The sequence below is a fragment of the Tamandua tetradactyla genome, chromosome 16 (genome assembly GCF_023851605.1).
Source record: "Tamandua tetradactyla isolate mTamTet1 chromosome 16, mTamTet1.pri, whole genome shotgun sequence".
Classification (NCBI taxonomy): domain Eukaryota; kingdom Metazoa; phylum Chordata; class Mammalia; order Pilosa; family Myrmecophagidae; genus Tamandua; species Tamandua tetradactyla.
The window spans coordinates 52,043,866-52,064,348 of record NC_135342.1 but is presented as its reverse complement, the minus strand read 5'-3'; the positions used below and the strand labels follow the sequence as shown (position 1 = coordinate 52,064,348).

Sequence of the window (20,483 nt, the reverse complement as noted above, 5' to 3'; positions counted from 1 at the left end):
TTATAGGTATCAGGAAGGCAAACCTAGTGCATGAAACCCAAAGAGAGCCTCAGTTAGAGCCATAAGTGTCCTTTTGTTTTCTTCTTCTTCTTTTTTTTTTTTACATATATTCTTTTTTATTATATATATATATATTTCTATTGATAAATCTTCATACACATACAGTCCAGACATGGTATACAATCAGTGGCTTACAATATCATCACATAGTTGTATATTCATCGCCATGATCAGTTTTACAATATTTTCATCACTCCAGAAAAAGAAATTAAAAGAAAAAACTCATACATCCCATACCCTTTACCTCTCCCTCTCATTGACCACTAGTATTTCAATCTACCCAATTTATTTTCCTCCTTATCCCTCCTATTACTTATTTATTTTTTATCCATATATATATTTTTATTCATCTGACCATACCCCAGAGAAAGGAGCATCAGACATAAGGTTTTCACAATCACACTGTCACACTGTGAAAGTTTTATTGTTATACAATCATCTCCTAGATCAAGGCTACTGGAACACAGCTCAACAGTTTCAGGTACTTCCCTCTAGCACTTTAAAACACCATGAACTAAAAAGGGATATCGATGTAATGCATAAGAATAGCCTCCAGGATTACCTCTTGACTCTATTTGAAATCTCTCAGTCACTGAGACTTTAAATTGTCTCATTTCTCTCTTCCCCTTTTTGGTCAAAAAAGCCATTCTCAATCCCATGATGCCGGTCCTGGATCATCCCCGGGAGTTCTGTCCCACGTTGCCAGGGAGATTTATAACCCTGGGAGTCATGTCCCACATAGGGGGAAGAAGGCAGTGAATTCACCTGCCAAGTTGGTTTGGCAGAGAGAGGCCATATCTGAGCACCAAAAGAGATTCTCTGGGGTGATTCTTAGGCATAATTATAAGTAGGCTTAGATTCTTTGCAGGAATAAGTTTCATAGGGATGAACCCCAAGATCAAGGGCTCAACCTACTGATTTGGTTGTTTCCACTTCTTTTGAGAATATCAGAAATTCTCCAAATGGGGAGGTTGAATATTTTCTCTTTTCTCCCCAGTCCCCCAAGGGGACTTTGCAAATACTACTTTATTCACTGCCCATATTACTTTGGGATATATTGGGGCATCACACTAACCTGGACAAACCAACAAGAGCTCAAGCCCTATTCAGGATTCCATGTACTTATCATGTTCAACTAAACTGCCCATTCAAGTTAAAATGGTAATGTGCTACACAAAATATAAATTTTGCACCAAATGAACATCTCTCCCTTTGGTATCACACAGAAGCTGAAGTTTTAAAATATAAACAGTATTATCCTTTACCCTGTATTCTGATTTACCTTCATCCTATCTGGATCAGCTTCTTTCATATCTCTCCTTGAAGTCTGATTCCTTTTTCAACTTTTCAAACAGTTCCGGTATGGGTAATGCTGACTTTCATAGCTTCAGAGCTCTAAATTTGAGTCTCAGATGTCACATAAATATCTGAAATTTCTGGGAACAACCAGGTTATATACAAACAACTCACTATCCCAGAATTTAGAAATAACAGTTACAACTGTGGAATACATGTGACTGCTGTAAGAGCTTACTATCTAGGACCCTTTACAATAGGCCTTAACCTGATAACCTATGCTCTCAACTTCAATTTACTGAGTTTGTATATTATACGCGTGAGGCATAATAATATTTTTCTTTTTGTTTCTGACATCTCATTCAATATATACAGTCCTTAAGATTCATATACCTAGTTGCATGCCTGACAACTTCATTAGTTTTTGCAGCTGCTCAGTATACACCACAGTTCCTCCTTCTTTCCTTCAGTCGTTATGCCCTTAGGCCATCTCCATCCATTGTGAATTGAGAACACTGCCCCCATAAACCCAGTGTGCAAATGTCCATTCCTGTCCTCACACACATTTCCTCCAGCTATATACTGAGCAACGGGGTTGCAGGATCAGGTTGCAGGATCGTGCGGCACCCCCACCCCTGGCCTCCTGTGGAACCACCACACTGCCCTCCGGAGACGCCGCACCTCTCAGTTTCCCTAACAACAATGAATAAGCACGTCTCTTTCTCTGCATTTTTCTCTAGCACCTGTTTCTGTTCATTTTTAAACAGCTTTATTCACACATCATACAATCCAACCGAACTAAATAGACATGCCTATGTCACCATAATCTATAGAAGACATTTCCTTTTCTTCTGCAAAGAATCCATACCCCTTCCTCATGCCCCACTCCTGTTGGTATTTAGTTTTGGCCTAATGCCTTGGTTACATTTAGTGGAAGCATATTACAATGTTTTGTTGACTATAGACCCTAGCTTGCATTGATTGTACTTCTTCCTGTATACCATCCATTTTCAACACCTTGCAACGTTGACATTTATTTGTTCTCCGTCATGCAAGAACATTTTTATATTTTAACATTTAATCACCATCATTGTCCACTCTAGGCACACCTAAGTTATACAGTTACCATCTTCATCCTCTATTTTTCTTTCTGGTTTCGTACGTGCCCCCAGCCCTTCTCTCTCAATCATACTCACATTCAGCTTCAATCAGTGTACTAAAATTACTGTGCTATCATCAAGTAATATTGTGCTATCCATTTCTGAAGTTTTACACTCAGTCCTGTTGTACAGTCTGTATTCCTTCAACACCAAATGCCCAATCTCTACCCTATTTCTATCTCCTGATAACCTGTGTTCTTAACTTCAAATCTCAAAGCTCACTCATTAATGTTAGTTCATATTAGTGAGACCATATAGAATTTGTCCTTTTGTATCTGGGTAATTTCATTCAGCTTAACGTCCTCAAGTTTCATCCATGTTGTTAAATGCTTCATGACTTTTTTTCTGTCTTACAGTTGCATAATATTCCATGGTATATACATACCACAGCTTGTTTAGCCACTCATCCACTGATGGTCATTTAGGCGGTTTCCATCTCTTGGCGATCATAAATAAAGCTGCCATAAACATCAGTATGCAAATTCTGTGTGTGTCCTTGCCTTCAGTTCCTCTAAATATAAACTTAGTAATGGGATTGCTGGATCATATGGCAATTCTATACTTAGTTTCCTAAGTATAGAGGAATTGCCAAACTGCCTTCCAGAGCAGTTGTACCATTTTACAGTCCCACCAACAGTAGATAAGTGTGTCTCTTTCTCCATATCTCCTCCAGCACCTGTCATCGTTTCCTGTTTGCTTGTTTGTTTGTTTATAATGGTCATTCTAGTGTGTGTGAATGATGCCTCATTGTGGTTTTGATTTGCATTTCCCTAGTAGCCAGTGAAGTTGAGCATCTTTTCATGTGCCTTATAGCCATTTGTGTTTCCTCTTCTGAGAAGGGTCTGTCCATGTCTTTTGCCCATTTTTTAATTGGGTGCTTTATCTTTTTGTTGTTGAGTTGAAGAATCTCTTTATATATGCTGGATACTAAACCCTTAACTGATATGTGGTTTCCAAATATTGTCTCCTATTATGTAGGCCGCCTTTTTACTTTCCTGACAAAGTTTTTTGATGCAGAAAAGTGTTTAATTTTGAGAAGCTCTCATTTATCTTTCTTTTTTCAATGCTCGTGCTTTGGGTGTAAGGTCTAAGAAACCACCTAGCTTGTTATTGTAATAACAAATATGCATATATAATAACAAGATTTATAAGATATTTCCTTACATTTCCTAGGTGTTCTTAAGAGTCAACAGGAGTGATGTTGATTGTCATTTGCCATTTGTTTTTGTATTTCTGGACTTTCAATTCTGTTTCACTGATCTATTTGTCCATCTTTGTGCCAGTTCCACACTGTTTTGATTATTGTTGTTTTATAATACAATTTGAAATCAGGAAGTGTGAGTCCTCCAAACCTGTTCTTCTTTCTCAAGACTGTTTGGCTATTCAGGGGTCTCTTGCAGTTCCACATAAATTTGAGGATCAGTTTTTCCATTTCTGCAAAATAGGCTGCTAGAATTTTAACAAGGATTGCATTGAATTTGTATACTGCTTTGGGCAATATTAGCATATTAACAATGTTAAATTTTCCAATACATGAACACAGATGAGTTGCTATTTATTTAAGTCTTCTTTTATTTCTTTCAGCAGTGTTTTGTGGAGTTCATTATACAAGTGTTTTGTATCCTTAATTAAATTTGTTCACAAATATTTTATTCTCTTAGATACTCTGCTGGTTTGGAAGGATTTATGCACCCTAGTGTTTTAGTTTGCTAGCTGCCGGAATGCAATATACCAGGAACAGAATGGCTTTTTAAAAGGGGAATTTAATAAGTTGCTAGTTTACAGTTCTAAGGCCAAGAAAATGTCCCAGTTAAAACAAGTCAGTAGAAATGTTCAATAAAAGGCATCCAGAGAAAAATACCTTGGTTCAAGAAAGTCAATGACGTTCATGGTTTCTTTCTCAAGTGAGAAGGCACATGGCGAACATAGTCAGGGTTTCTCTCTCATCTGGAAGGGCACATGGCGAACACAGTGTCATCTGCTAGCTTTCTCAGCTGGCTTCCTGTTTCATGAAGCTCCCTGGGAGGTGTTTTTCTTCTTCATCTCCAAAGTTTGCTGGCTGGTGGACTCTGCTTCTCGTGGCTATGCCATTCACTGCTCTCTCAGAGATCTCCCATTCTCCAAAATGTTTCCTCTTTTATAGAACTCCAGTAAACTAATCAAGACCCACCCGAATGGGTGGAGACACATCTTCCCTAATCCAGTTTAACAACCACTCTTGATTGGGTTACATCTCCAGGGAGATGACCTAATTACAGATTCAAACATACAGTATTGAATAGGAATTATTCTGCCTTTATGAAATGGGATTTTGATTAAAACATGGCTTTTCTAGGGTCCATACATCCTTTCAAACCAGTACACCTAGAAAAGCCATGTTTTAATCCTCATCAATCTTAACGAGAGCAACGGTTTCTTCTAACCCCTATTCACTGCTATAGGCTGGAAACTTGATTAGGTTATCTCCATGGAGATGTGACTCAATTGTGGGTATTAAACTTAATTAGATGAAGACATGTCTCCACCCATTCTATGTGAGTCTTGATTAGTTTACTGGAATCCTATAAAAGAAGAAGTATTTTAGAGAAAGCTAGAGAATGCCACAGATCCACGAAGCAGAGAGTCCACCAGCCAGCAACCTTTTGAGAACCAGGAAAGAACCGCAGAACCACGACGCAGAACCACGCAGAAACGCTGAATATCATTGGCCTTCTTGAACCAAGGTATCTTTCCATGTATGTCTTAGACTGGACATTTATTTTATTTAATTTATTTTTTTTTACATGGGCAGGCACCGGGAACTGAACCTGGGTCCTCTGGCATGGCAGGCAAGCATTCTGCCCCTGAGCCACCGTGGCCCGCCCTAATTTTTATTTTATTTATTTATTTTTAGATTGGACATTTCTATAGACTTGTTTTAATTGGGACATTGTCTCGGCCTTAGAACAGTAAACTAGCAACTTATTAAATTCCCCTTTTAAAAAAGCCATTCTGGCAGCTAGCAAACTAGAACAGATGCTATCGTAAACAGAATTATTCACTTAATTTCTTCTTTGGACTGTTCATTGCTAATGTGTAGGAATACAATTGCATTTTTCAGTGTATGTTGATCTTGTACCCTATCCCTTTGCTGAATTCATTTATTAGCTTTAATAGTTTTCTTGTGGATTCCTTTGAGTTTTTAAAATATAAGATCATGCCATCTACAAATAGAGATAGTTTTACTTCTTCTTTCCAATTTGTATATCTTTTATTTCTTTCTCTTGCCTAATTGCTCTGGTAAGAACTTCTAGTGCAATATTAAACAGCAATAGTGAAAGGAGGCATCCTTATCTTGGATAGAAAGCTTTATGTCTTTTACCATTGAGTATAATGTTGGCTGTGGGTGTAGCATAGTCTTTTAACTATTTTTTCTTTCTTTTTTTTTTAGTTTCCCCCTTCCATATAAGCTGTCCTCTTGCTCCCAAACCATATTAACAACTTAGATTATACATTGTGACAATATTTTAATTAAAATTCATATGTACCTGTAAGCATGTTAAAAGGAGTCACATAAATAGACTATTTGTTAACAGTTGTTACTTCTGGGTGATAGAATTATGGGTGTTTTAAATTTTATCTTTTGGTCTTATTTGTATTCTTTACAATTTTTTTTTTTGCAAAGAACATGAATTGATTTTGTAATTAAAGAAACTTTTTTTAAGAAAAAAATAGCCTTTGGGAAGATAATTTGGTAGTTAGTAGCTATCAAAATTTTCAATACACATACCCTCCACGTCAGAAATTCCATTTCCAAGAATCTGTTCGACAGAAATTCTTTCATGTGAACCCAAAGACGTAAGTACACTGACATTCACTGCAGCATTGTGAAAACTGAAAACTGCCCAGATCTTTCAGAAGGCTATGGCAGAAGAATAAAATATGGTATCTCTATTTTATTAACAAGCCATGCAGCTGTTAATAAAAGAACAAGGTAGATCTGTATGTTTTGACAAGATACATTTTTTTGTGAAAAAGACCAAGTGATAGAACAAAATATACAATGAAATCTAATATCCATGCAGGACTTCAGCATATAAGTGTAAAGACATTGAAAGAGGTCAAGAAGGAAGCTGCCTGTTTGTGCGCGGTGGCTACCTCCCAGGAAGGCACTGGGAGCTGGGCCTGGGGCTTGTGAGGTGATGGTGAAGAGGACTTCATGTTTTTTCCCAGATTATTTGAATCTTTTACAAATCTGTATGCATGGATATTTATTATTTATAAAATCAAAAGTACACAGCAAAAAATATGAAAGAGTTTTAAGATTAAAAAACAAAAAGCTAACTCACCAAACTCCAAAATAATTTTTTCCCCCATTGGACTGGCAAACAACTCCATTTTCAAGCCAGTCTGAGGCCTCAGGAAGGGGCCACAAATATTGCTAACTTTCAGGATTAGAAACAGACTCAGTGAACCACAAGGGACAAATGGTTATGTAAATGGTGATACAGCCCTACTGCACATTGCTATGCCCCAAGCGGGAACAATAACTGAAGATCCTGGAGCAGTGTGGAAATTATGTGGCCAAAGTTAAGTGGAAAACTGTGTGTTTTAGTTTTTTGAAGTTGTCAGAATGCAGTATACCAGAAATGAAATGGCTTTTAAAAAGGGAAATTTATTAAGTTGCAAGTTTACAGTTCTAAGGCTGTGAAAATGTCCAAGTTAAGGCATCGATAAGAGGCTAGCTTCATTCAAGAAAGGCTGATGCCATCTGGAACACCTCTGTCAGTCAGGAAGGCACATGGTGACTGACATCTGCTAGCTTTCTCTCCCAGCTTCTTCAACAGCTCCCCTAGGGGCATTTTCTTTCATCTCTGAAAGTCTCCGGCTGTGTGGGCTTTAAAGCTTTTTCCAAAATGGTTCCCTCTTAAGGGACTACAGTAAGTAACCCCACCTTGAATGGGTGGAGACAGATCTCCGTGGAAACCAACTAGTGGAAAGGTCCCATGCACAGTTGGGTAGGTCACATCCCCATGGAAATAATTAAAAAGATCCCACCCAGCAATATTCAATGGGGATTAAAGAACATGGCTTTTCTGGGGTACACAACAGTTTCAAACCAGCACACCATGGATATGCTGCTGGCCTCATAGCCAGGGGGACACAAGTGTGGGCTTTGTTAGTGAGGTGGGATCCTAGGGGAACTTTTTACTTTTTTTTTTTTTTTTTGGCATGGGCAAGCACCAGGAATTGAACCTGGGTCTCAGGTATGGCAGGCGAGAACTCTATCTGCTGAGCCACCATGGCCCGCCCTACTAATGTTTCTTTTTATACAATGTTTTACTGTTTTTTTGGAGAGGTGGGTTGGAGTGGTATGTGCAGCATAACGTTGTATTTTTTTTTTTACATGGGCAGGCACCGGGAATCAAACCCGGGTCCTCGGGCATGGCAGGCAAGCATTCTTACCTGCGGAGCCACCGTGGCTCACCCCATAATGTTGTTTTAATCATTACCCAACTCGATCTTCATTCAAACCTGATTCTCCCCAGGACTTCTCATTGCTGGTTTGAAGAACCAGCACCTAGAAGTCTTCTGGAGCCCTGTGCTCTCCCATTCTCCGCATCTAGTTGTCATCATAGCCTCTTGGTTCCTTCACTTATTTTCATCTCCACTGCTGTCCCCCTGGTCCCAGGGACCTTCATCGTTCATATTCATCATCATAGTAGTCTCCTAACAGGCCTCTTTGCTTCCAGAGATGACTCCTTTATCAACTCCAGCTATTTTCACACAGCAGCCAGAATGGTCTCCAACTTTGTGAAAAAGTAACTCAGAGCATGTCACTTCCCTGTCTCCCCATTGCTTTTATAATAAAATCTTTATCCTGATGATTCTGGCCCCTGCCAAACTCTACAGCCTCTTCTTACTCCCTTCTCTTCTTCCATCACCTTGTTCCCACCACACTGGCATTTCCCATCCTGGACACCTATGCTTTGTCCCAACCGAGGGACTTCGTACTTGCTACTTCCCCAGCCCACAACATTTCAGAGTTCTGCATAGCAGCTGCTCCTTCAGCCTCCCTCACGGCTCTGTCTCAAGTGCCTCCATCCCTCACCCCTGCCTTCTCTACCACACTAGTATTTTTAGTTGTTTCATAGTTCGGTGCTTATCTGAAATCACCTTCTGCATTTCTGCTTGCGTATTCCCACTCTCCTCCACCAGCCGATGTTATTATCCAAGAGCTAACCACAGGCGGGACACTACTCTATGCACTTTACATAGAACCCAATAGGGCTTCCCCAGGCCCTATGAATTAGATTCGATTCTGATCTTCATTTTAGATTGGAATGTGAGGCACAGAGGTTAGTAACTTCCCTAAGTCACAGAACTCTCAAACAGGGATTCAAACCCAGGTGGCTTCAGCTCAGAGCCTGGGCCCTTAATTATGAAATCATCCTGCCCAAAATTCCTGAGATAATAACTGAAACCTGACTTATATTTTGAAAATTCTAATTGGATTGCAGAGCCACCAGTGGACTTCATTGGACAACTGGATCAGAAGGTGCCTACAGGACACAGGCCTGTGCACACATGCTACACACACACACATGCAATTTTACTGCCTGGGGTGCTTTGGGGGACAGAATTTGGCCCGTTTTTCCTGAATCTACATTAGGACAAACTATGAATGATAGAATTCTACTGTTTTCTGTTGACTCTCTCAAAATACTGACTACATGAACTCATTTCCCTTATGTAATTCTCAACAGGGTCCCACTGCATGAAGGAGACTGGCCCTGGCACCTGTGGAACTGAAATTCTGGCAGCGCCTCCGGCTACAAAGAACAGGGTACTCAACGCCTATTTGGGTTCTATTTTTATTAAAATCCCATTAACTTGTTTCTATCAGAGCAATTAAAGTGTCGAGGCCTGATGCTCTGCCAGTGCTGTGGAGGAGGTGGTTTGTGTGTGAGCGGCTGTTCTCAGGCAGAGAACTTTCTTTTCAAAAGGACTCTAGGGGGCTGAAGTCTCCAACAGCTCCAAGGTGGGTTTTTTGGGCAGATAATTTGGTAACATCCTCTGCAGCTGGGCTTGAGTTAACTGAGACTGAGGATAACAGAGTTTCCCTTCCGCTTTTCTTTTTTGTCTGATTTTTTAAAACTCAAAACCAGTTGAAAGGCTTTCAACCTGCTGCAGCGAATGTTAATTCATTCCATACGTTGTAAAAAAATGAAGTTTAAACACTGCCTGCGGCACCTGGAGGTCAAGTGTGAAATTTCGCTGGGCAGGGCTAGAGAGTTGCATTTCTGCCTCCGCCTTTGCACCTTAAAATCAGCTAAACCCACATATATGGGCCTTGCCCTCATTCTGTACCAGGCACACACCAACCTCACAACTCTGCGCATCTTAACACGGGGACAAATTCTCAAGTTTGACGGCTTTCAACTCAATGGCACATTACTATGTACAAGCTCATGTGTTTCCTGCTTTGGAGGATTCTCTAAATTTGGGGTGCAGCTGGAGAAGTTGTATTTGTGACAAATTCCCTGGTGATCCTACTGCTGCTACTAATCCGGAAACCAACTTTGAGGTCCACTGCTGTAGATTTTGGCCCTTTGAAAGGCCCTCATTGATAATGCCCAGCTCCCACCCTCACCACTCACACATGCACATACATATACTCTGATTTGAGAAGGTCCCCTGCCATAGGCTCTCCAGGCGATCTTATGGCCCCTCTTGAGATCCTGCTTGTGATGATCTAATAATGACCCCCAACCCCATCCAGTAGCTCCATGTGCAGGGCTGGGTCTCTTCTAACAACCCCCTGAAGGATCAGGGACCTCCTTCCTTTCCTCCATCTCATCTCATCTGGCACTCGCCCTTGTCCTCCATGACTCTGCTGATTAGGACTCCTTTCATTCCTTAGAACAGGTCAAGCCTCAGACCACACCCTTTCCTGTCTCAGGGCCTTGGCACATGCTCTTGTCTCTGACTGGAATGTTCTCCCCAGGCCCTTCATTTAGCTGGTTCTGCATCCTTCCTTAGAGAGGCCTTTCCTGAACACAATGTCTGAAGAAGGTCCTCCACTTGTTCCCCTTCACATCCCCTTCACCAGTCTCACTGCCATGTACATTATATATTACTGGGTTGTAGTCAGTCTACCACTTTAGAATGTAAGCTCAGTAAGGGCAGAGAGAGATGACCACTCCACTCCCCATTATAGAACCTAGTACAGGGCAGAGCCTCGTTTGAGTACGGAATAAATGTATGAATGGGATTAGTTTCTGCTCTCAGTGAGATCCACATTAGAAGAAGCCAGAAGTCAGCCAAGCCTCCTTGCAGGGAACTGGGCGAATTCTATGGGCCCTTCTTGCTGTGGATTCTCCTCTGCCAGGCCAACTGTCAACATCCAGCACTTGGTTTTGAAGCAAGGGGATGAAAGTGGGAGGTAGAGAGAGGCAGCAGATATTTTGGAACAGCCAAAGTTGCAGATTAGACACATATAATCAAATCCAGAGGGCCGCACTGTGTTCTGCCAATTGAGATACCAGATTAAACAGGCCAAGGGCTCCTAGGGCAAGATGCCGTACAAAATAACTTTTCAAAAATAGCAACGTGCAATCTCAGGAATGAGCATGAATTGTCAATGGCATAAGCAGTGTTTTGAAATAGAAAGGCGAGTCCTATTTTTATTGCTGATAATGGTTATAGGACATGGATATAGTTTGGGCTAATTCTTCCAAAGGAGACGCTTTGACATGGTGATTTCTGTGGAAGCTGTTTGAGAAGGACCAAAAAGTCAGAGACACCTGGTGGTATCCTGGGAGGAGGGTGACCACATGGCCTGGCTCCCTGGACAGCGCAGCAGAGAAGTTAGGAGCTGGACCTTCAGAATCAGCCAGCTCTGGGTTCTAACCCAGGGCCCACCACTTCCTAGCTGTGTGACCTTGGGCAGGTTGCATGAGGTCACTGAACCTGTCTCTTTTTCTGTCACATGGGAGGATACAGTAATCTATGTCTTAGGGTTCTTGTGAAGACTAAACGAGGTAAATCACATAAAGTGGGTATCAGTGCCTGGAAGAGAAGGAGCGCAATAAACAATAGCCATTATTGGTGCCACTTTTCTATTGAGGAAGGCACATTACATCTTTGTGCCATTTTCTTTTCTTTTCTTTTTAAAAGATAGGTTAGGTACTTTTCGCTTTCTCCAAAGATACAAAAAATTTAAAAGACAAGCCACCAACTGGGAGATTTTTTTGTACCACAGAAAACTGACAAAGTATCAGTATTCAGAATACTCCTGTAGATTAGTAAGAAAAAGACAAATGACCCAGTAGAAATAGGGGCAAAACACATAAAAAGGCATTTCACAAGGGAGGAAGTATAAATGGCCGATGAACACAGAAAATGATGATAAACCTCATCAGTGCTCAGGAAACTGCAAATCAAGATCACACTGAGGTACCATTTTGTATCCATTAAACTGACAAAGATTAAAAAAATCCAATAATGGGAATTCTTATACACTGCTGATGGGGGAGTAAATTGATACATTTTGACATCATCTTGGGAAAAAGAGCATTCACAGAAATCTACAAACCAGCAATTTTACTCTTACGTCTTCACCCCAGAGAAACTCTGACACAAAGGTCTGCATGTGTCTAAGAAGATGGATAGAGACATTACTTGTAACAGAGGGGGGAGAAAGACTAAAAATAAACCAAAAATCCACTGACAGGAAAACGCATACGGAAAATTGTGGGTTATTTCCACAATAGACTATTACACAATTGTAAAAATTAACCACAACTACATGCAAAAGCAGGGCTGAAAGTTACAAACATAGTCTTGAGTGGAAGAAGTAAGGTGAAGTAGACTGCATACAGTGTGATACTTTTATAAAACTCAAAAAGCAAACCGAAATAATATACTCATTAGGTATAAAAAGCAAGGGAGGGCAGGCCACGGTGGCTCAGCAGGCAGAGTTCTCGCCTGCCACGCTGGATACCCAGGTTCAATTCCCGGTGCCTGCCCTAATGGAAAAAAAAAAGCAAGGGGGTAAGAAAAAAAAATCTAGAATAGTGGTTACATTGGGGGTGGGGATGGCAAGGGAACCATGCAAGAGGAGCACAGACACATTAATTATATTCTGGAAACGTAAATGAGTAGAAGTTCGTGGATGTTCTTTTTTTCTTATTAGAGAAGTTATAGGTTTACAGAAAAATCACACATAAAACATAGAGTTCATGGGTGTTCATTTCATTGTAATACATCATAACCTACATCTATGTTACATCTATTCTTCTCCATGTATCAAATATAACATGATTAAAAGTATTTTAAAAGCATGGTCTTGTTAACCCTTAAGGCCTCATCAACTTCAATTATGATTTCTGAGCAATAAATAGGCAATTTGAAAACAAATTTTCTGTAACCTTGATCATCTGCTTATTTTAGTAAGAATTTAGGTGAAGCTGTATCACTGCATTGAAGTCACTGAAACAAATTTTGGGCACAAAACCCAAAGCAGAGACTGGAGGTCGCTGAAAGAAAGCCCAAGAAAACTCTTTGAGAGGAGGAATAGGTGAACTGTGGTTGACCCAACTCTCCACCTACCCAAGTTGTCTAGGCTACCCCTTCTCACACTTTGGCCAAGGTCAGGCAGGAAATGAGTGGGCCATCAGGCAGATGCCAACCTGTCATCCATTTCATGCTAGACAGGAACAGGGCTGATACCACTAAACAAAGGAATCCCACAGAGAACACTGTCAAGTAGCACCTCTCCACTAATCTCTCTCTTTGATTTCCCAGCCTTAATGACCATCTCATGGGTCTGAAGATACGACCTCTTTGCTGTGAAATTTGTTCTGCAATACAGGTCCCTGAGGGACTTGGTGATATCATGGTTTTGTTTCTCAGAGGCATCAGGCACATAGATGACACTGAGGAGGTGGCTATGCTTGAGTAAGGCAACACAATCATATTCAATCAACTCAGCTAAACACTGGTTCTCCCAGTAGATACATATGCAACCACCTGAAACACATCTCCCCCCTATGATTTTCTTGTTTTTATTTCCAATGGCAGAAAAGTCTTAAATCACAATGGTCTATAGAAACAGCCTTCTTTCAGAATGGAATGAGGTTTTCCTCATTAATTTATTTTAAAAAATGCCTTAAGACCTGGAAAGCTTGTTTTTCACTGCTGATCATAAACGCACATGATGTTATTGTGATATATGGTGAATGCCCTCCCACCCCAACCCTAAAAATCTCTGCAATAACCTAGAAATCCAGGCAGTAGGATCTCTGAGTTGTTCCCTAAGAACTGAGCTGACTCAAAACCTGATAAAATACTTTCTGAACTATTCAGTTATTTGAGAAGAGGCACATTATTTAATATTTACCTGGAATCTTGGATAAAGGAAAAGGAATGAACATGAGCATTTGCTAAATTAGAAAATGACAGTGTCCTTTGAAACAGTTTAAAAAATGTTCTGCTCCTGAACCAAAGAGATAGCCAAGTGCCAAGCCCTCTTGGCTCCATTAAGATAAGCCACTCTGGGAACAACTGTTGTCATCTCTTCCTTCCAATGAGTCTGGCATCGCTGGTTTTTAATTCTGCTTTCTACACTGTTGAAACTATTTCTAGGCTTTCTTCCAAATCTCGAAGCAGATCCCCATCACACTTCTCCTTCAATAAATCACACCATCCTTCTCTCACCTGCTTCATTTGTTACCTTTGAATCTATACACCTTAGCTACCCATAGTTGTTCTGCTCCCAAAGAAAAGAAAATGCCCTCAGGGAAGAATTAGAGTTGCACAAAGGGAGACATGCAAATCAAGAAAGAATCAAATAAATTTCTCTCTCAAGGGCAATGCAGGAGCAGAGAATGTCATAAAAGGTTGACATTGTTTAAAGATGTTTGCAAGGACTAGCTGGTTCTGTGTGCTCCTTTTATGGATCCTGAGACACTAGCAGTTCTCAGGCACTATTTTCAGAGCTGTGCTGGCACTCGTTAATAATGTTGGTGTTTAATAAAGCCGTGCTCATTTTAAACTCATTTAGACGTGAAGAAAATTAGTTAGTGTATGCCAGTAGGGAAAGGGAAGAAAATCACATTACTGCTATCAGAAAGAAATTAAGCTAAAATGTTTAAATAAAATGAAATAATTCTTTTCCATCAGATGCAACTACTGGGAAGAAATGAAATTTTCAGATGAAAAACAAATACCCTCTCATTCATTTCTCGATGAACTTATTGGTAGCTTATTCCTGTGTGAGCACTAACAAGTCTTTAGTTGGAACCAGTTACCCACCCCAGTATAATGAAAGCTTTCCAATAAGCTTAACTTCTGAAATTAGTGTAGGGAAGAGTCTGCTTCAAAAAATGATTGCCCTTAAATGCAATGTGGGATTTTGGATTAGATTCTGGAACAGAAAAAGTTCATAAATGGGAAACCTGGTAAAATCCAAATAGAGCCTTAATTTCTTAATTTTGATCAGTGTACTATGATTATGTAAGATTTAAGGAAAGCTGAGTAAAGTGTATACTGAACTCTCTGTGCTACCTTTACAACTGTCCATAAATCTAAAATTATTTCAGAATTAAAAGTTTAATTAAAATGATGCCCCTTTCTTTGACTGACTCTGACAGATAGTAGAGGACACAATGCTGGAGTTACAGCTGCTCCTGGATGTGACACAGACCACACTGGAGAAGAAGCCACGCGCAGATCAGCATCCAGCACTGTTGCGATGTTTGGAGCAGTGAGGAGTTGCTGGGACTGCATGTACCCATCAACATCATGGAGGCCGTTTATACCGGGAGCCTCATCGCACACCACTAGGTGGGCAGGGCAGCCTCAAAGAACTGGATGGTCTCCTGGGCAGTGAACAGCTGGGTGGTGTCTCCTTGGGCCTGTAATTGCTTGGCAGTGGAGCCACAGCCTGCAGATCCATGGGCCACCAGGTGACAGGAACCCAAGTACCCAGTGTTGTGGCACAGTACTTGACTCCAGCTGCCCAGGCCTGCGCACAGGTCAGCTGCCTGTAACACGTCTTATAAGAGTTGGAATTCCTCACTGAGCTGCAGCAGCTTGAAGGCACCGCAGGCACACGAGCCACTCTCCTTGGTCAAGCGGTAGTGGACGTCCCGTTTGTCTTTGATGTCCATCTCATCTCACACACTCTGTTTGCACAGGGACCTGCTGACAGTAACCTTAGCTTTCCAAGAAGAAGCTGGAGGGAGGAGGCTGGTCTTGAGAGCAGCCCGAGCCTCGGTAAGAAAGCAAAAGGGTGGGAGATCGGAAGACTGTAGTTTGTGCCCTTAGTTGATCTGAGTAACTCTCACGCAAGCCTGAAGGCTAAGGCAGCATAGCATGCTTGGCAGCGTGGAACAGGCCTGTGCAAGGTCTGGACCCGACCTGAACGTATAATGCAAGACCCGTTATCCTGTGTTAATGGGGCTTGTCATGCGAATTGCCAGTTAAAAGAATTATTTCTATATGTATTCGATGTTAAAATTACAAGTTTATACTTGATGAGAAATGCTGAAAGTAAGGTTCTTGTAGTAATTCTTCTTATAGTCAGCGTTACTCCAAGTATAGATTTTTCTCTTGAACCCAAATGTATCTACCTTCTGTTTTTTTGGGGGTGCATGGTCCGGGAATCAAACCCAGGTCTCTTGCATGGAAGGTGGGCATTCTAACCACTGAACTACCCTACACCCCCCCCCCCAGATAAATCTACTTTTAGAAACACACATAGAGTCTCTAAGTAGTCATTTTCTTTTGCCAGTGTGAACCACTATATTTTCACTCCAACACAACTGTTTGAAGCACAAAGATGAAAGTGGGTTTTCTTAAGAGGTGGTGGAACAGAAGAGACCAGATAGAGTAGAACGACTTCTGTATCAACCTGAGTGAGTCACTCAGTACTTCTGCATTTCAGTTTCACTACAGTGTTCTAGAAACTTCTTAGGTCCAGTGGTGCTTGGAGATTATTGAGAAGTTGTATAAGATGCTCAGATTTCTCTTATGAAAAAGTTGAAAATTTTATTAAAATAAAAAACAATCTCAATTTTTCTTCTGTGAAAAGGGGACAATCAGTAAGAATTGGGTGGGGTCAGTACTGCCCCCTGGAGGGCCTTTTTGTTCATTACAGTGATTAAGAGTTTATTTTCATGAATTTCATTTCAGAAAAAGGTTGATGAACTCTGGACCTTGGATTCACTGCTGAAGTCACTTCATCAAAGGGGACTCTTCTGACTACACCGTTTAAAATAGTAAATTCTTCCTCTATCCTCTTTACATTTTTTTTCTTCCTTCCTGGCACATACCACCTTGAGACAAATTAAATTATTCATTTGTGAATATTGGAGAGTATTGAAAACAGATGGTAATTTATATTTTAAAACTTTAACTTATGTGACACTAAAGCAAAAAATGTTTATTTGGTACAAAATTTATATTTTGACTAGTGCATTTCCTAATATAACTTATGTGGACAGTTTAATTGAACACCATAAGTACATGGAACCTTGAGTAGGGCATGAGATTTTGTAGGTTTGTCCAGAGTGATGCCCCAAAAAATCCCAGAGTGATTTGAACAGTGAATAAAAAAGTATTTGCAAAGTCCCCTTGCGGGAACGGTGAGAAAGGGGGAAAATTCAGTTTCCCCAAGTGGAGAATTCCTGACATTCTCACAAGAAGTGAGGTCAACCAAAGCAAAAGGCCGAGCCCTCAATTTTGAAGTTTGTTCATATGAAACTTATCCCCGCAAAGAATAGGCTAAGCCTACTTAAAATTAGGCCTAAGAGTCACCCCCAAAGAACCTCTTTTGTTGCTCAGATGTGGCCTCTCTCAGCCAACACGATAAGCAAACTCACTGCCCTCCCCTTCTCTAGGTGGGACATGACTCCCAAGGGTGTAAACTTCCCTGGCAATATGGGGCAGAAATCTTAGAATGAGCTGAGACTCAGCATAAAAAGATTGAGAAAACCTCCTAGACCAAAAGGGGGAAGAGAGAAATGAGACAACATAAAGTGTCAATGGCTGAGAGATTTCAAACGGAGTCCAGAGGTTATCCTGGAAGTTATTCTTATGCATTATATAGATATCACCTTTTTAGTTAAGGTGTATCAGAGAGGCCGAAAGAAAATGCCTGAAAATTGAAAGGTTTAGGAGGCGAAAGGGTGAGAAAAAAGAAAGGTAGACCAAGAAATTTAAAGTGGGCGAGTTTATTTTTGCGCTCCCGGGTAGAGCTCACCGAACCCAAGATGAAGAGAGGTGAGTCCACGCCTGGGTTTTGGCATGGGCAGCTTTTAAGGGCAGGGGTCAGGTGACGTCCGGAAGGGGTGGCACATTAAGCAAGGGGGTCATTAAGCAAGGGGGTCAGGGGTCAGATGGTCGTTTTGCAAGCGCTTTGTCATAATGGTTCACTTCCTCATTCCAGAAGCCATGTTGGGCTGGGCGAAACAGCTCTCTCAGTCCAAGTTGCAGTGCTCTTCCCCGTTCCCCTGACCTAACAAAAATGTAGAGCTGTGTTCCAGTAGCCATGTTTCTTGAAGACGATTGTAATAATGATATAGCTTTCGCAATGTGACTGTGTGATTGTAAAAACCTTGTACCTGATGCTCCTTTTATCTATGGTATGGACAGATGAGTAAAACATATGGATTAAAAACTAAATAATAGGGGGAACAAATGTTAAAATAAATTTAGTAGATTGAAATGCTAGTGACCAATGAAAGGGAGTGACAAGGGGTATAGAAAAAAATAGGGGTATAGGAAAAAATATGGGAAACAAAGGCTAAAATATATTGGGTAGATGGAAGTATAAGCAGTCAATGAGAGGGAGGGGTAAGGAGTATGGTATGTATGATTTTTTTTTTATATCTTTTTCTGAATTAATGCAAATGTTCAAAGAAATGATCATGGTGATGAATATACAACTATGAGATGATATTGTGAGTTATTGATTATATACCAAGAATGGAATGATCATATGGTAAGAATGTTCATGTTTGTTATGTTAAAAAAATTTTTTTTTAATTATTCATTTGTATATCATTGTCTGTTCCCTGTGATGTAAACTTCACAAGGCCAGGTATGCTGAATGACAATGAAGAGGGTTGAGATTAGGATTAAATAATGCACGTAAAGGCCTCACAACCGAATATGGGCAATGCTAACTAAATGCAAGACTTGCATTTATGCATAATCTAGCAGGTTTGAAACTTAGGTATCAACTGTTGTTAGGTGTAAATTTTTAAATTAAAAATAATAACATTGGTTATATAAAAGAATGGTTCCTATGTATAAGATATATGTGCAAACTCATTCTAATTAGAGAAATGCAAATTAAAAGAATACAGAGGCACCATTTCTCACCCACCAGACTGGCAATACCTAACATTTGCACTGACTTTTTGACCCTGCAACCCCACTTATAGAAATCAAGGCTGAAGATACACCTCCAACAACACAAAGATTTATATTCACAAGATTATTCATGGCAACAATGTTTGGAATTCAAAATACTGAATACAATCTAAATGCCCATGTATAGGAGAGTAACTAAATAAATTTAAGGTACATCCACACAATGGAAAACTATACAGTTGTAAGAAATAGCAAAGACTATTTCTATGAACCAACAAGGAGTGATTTCCAGGACATATTATTATATGTATAAAAGAGCATTTATAATGTGTTAACCTTTATGTAAGAGAGGAGTTATACAAATATAAGAATATATATATCTCTTACGTACTTGCTCTATCTGTGTTGTGCCTGTGAATTCTTTCTTATGGCACAGCAACAACCCAGAAACTGAAATCCAGAACATATTTTGGCGAGCCAGCCAGGAGGAATTTCTCTCCAACTACTTGGACTGGTGAGTTCCAGAAAGCTTGGCCATGTGCTGTTGCTTTTTCTTCTTGCTTAGCTCATTGCTATCCTCTTCTATGTTCTTATTTTCATTGCTTTCTCTAGGAACCTAGGGGCAAGGACATAACCTTGGCTCACCCTGAGCCTCTGGCTCCCTCTTGAGAGGTGGCAGGAGTCCTGGCTCCATGCCATGTAGATCCAGGAGGCTCAGGGTGGTGGATTATACTGTCCTTTATGGCCTGATTGGAAATTTCTCCACATGTTGTACACGAGTCCATTGGGAACCCAACCAAGTCCCTCTGTCTCTCTCTCTCTCATATAATCTAAGGGCTCTAATGCGGCTCCCTCAGGACATAAACCTTGGTGCAGCTCCCTCCTTGAAGGTGATAGGAATCCCATTTCCACGTCGTGTAGATTTAAGGAGGCTCAGGGTAGTGGGTGATACTGCCTTTTGGTACCTGATTGGGGGTTTCTCTCTGTGTTGAGCAGGAATCCAGTGGGAGTCAAATCAAGTCCTGACTCTGTCTCTTTCTCTCCTCAGCTTTCTGAGACTTCCCCACACTCTCTCTTCTCCTGAGGATCCAGACCCTGCCTGCTAAATTTTATTCCCTTTTCACCTGACAGAGGTTCTCTCCCCTGCCTCCATAAAGAAATAAAAAAACGGACAAAAACAACGAACACATCAGGCAAACCCAAAAGGAAGGACCACCTACAAACTAACTGATCAGTAGTATTCAAGTGTCAAGGTTATAAAAGACAAAGAAAGACTGAGTAACTGTCACAGATTGGAGGAGACTAAGGAAATTTGACAACTAAATGTAAGGAGGAAATGCTGAATTGGATCTTGGAACTGAAAAAGGACATTGGTATCAAAAGCAGTGAAATTCAAGTAAGTTCTGCAGTTTAAGTAACTGTGTTGTACTGATGTTAACTTCTTGATATTATTTTCTCTTTATCACTGGTTTTGAGTCATTTATGACATTTTGTGTAGCTTTCTTCATGTTTCTTGTGTTTGTGGTTCACTGAGCTTCTTAGATCTGTGGGTTTATAATTTTAATCAAATTTGGAAAATTTTGACCTTTGTTTCTTCAAGCTTTA

General features: G+C 40.5%; 1 pseudogene; it reads right to left on the bottom strand.

Annotated features, from left to right (window-relative positions):
• Positions 1–15,114: 15,114 nt before the first annotated feature.
• Positions 15,115–15,670, bottom strand: LOC143658434 (tRNA (cytidine(32)/guanosine(34)-2'-O)-methyltransferase pseudogene; annotated as a pseudogene).
• Between the last annotated feature and the right edge of the window lie 4,813 nt (positions 15,671–20,483).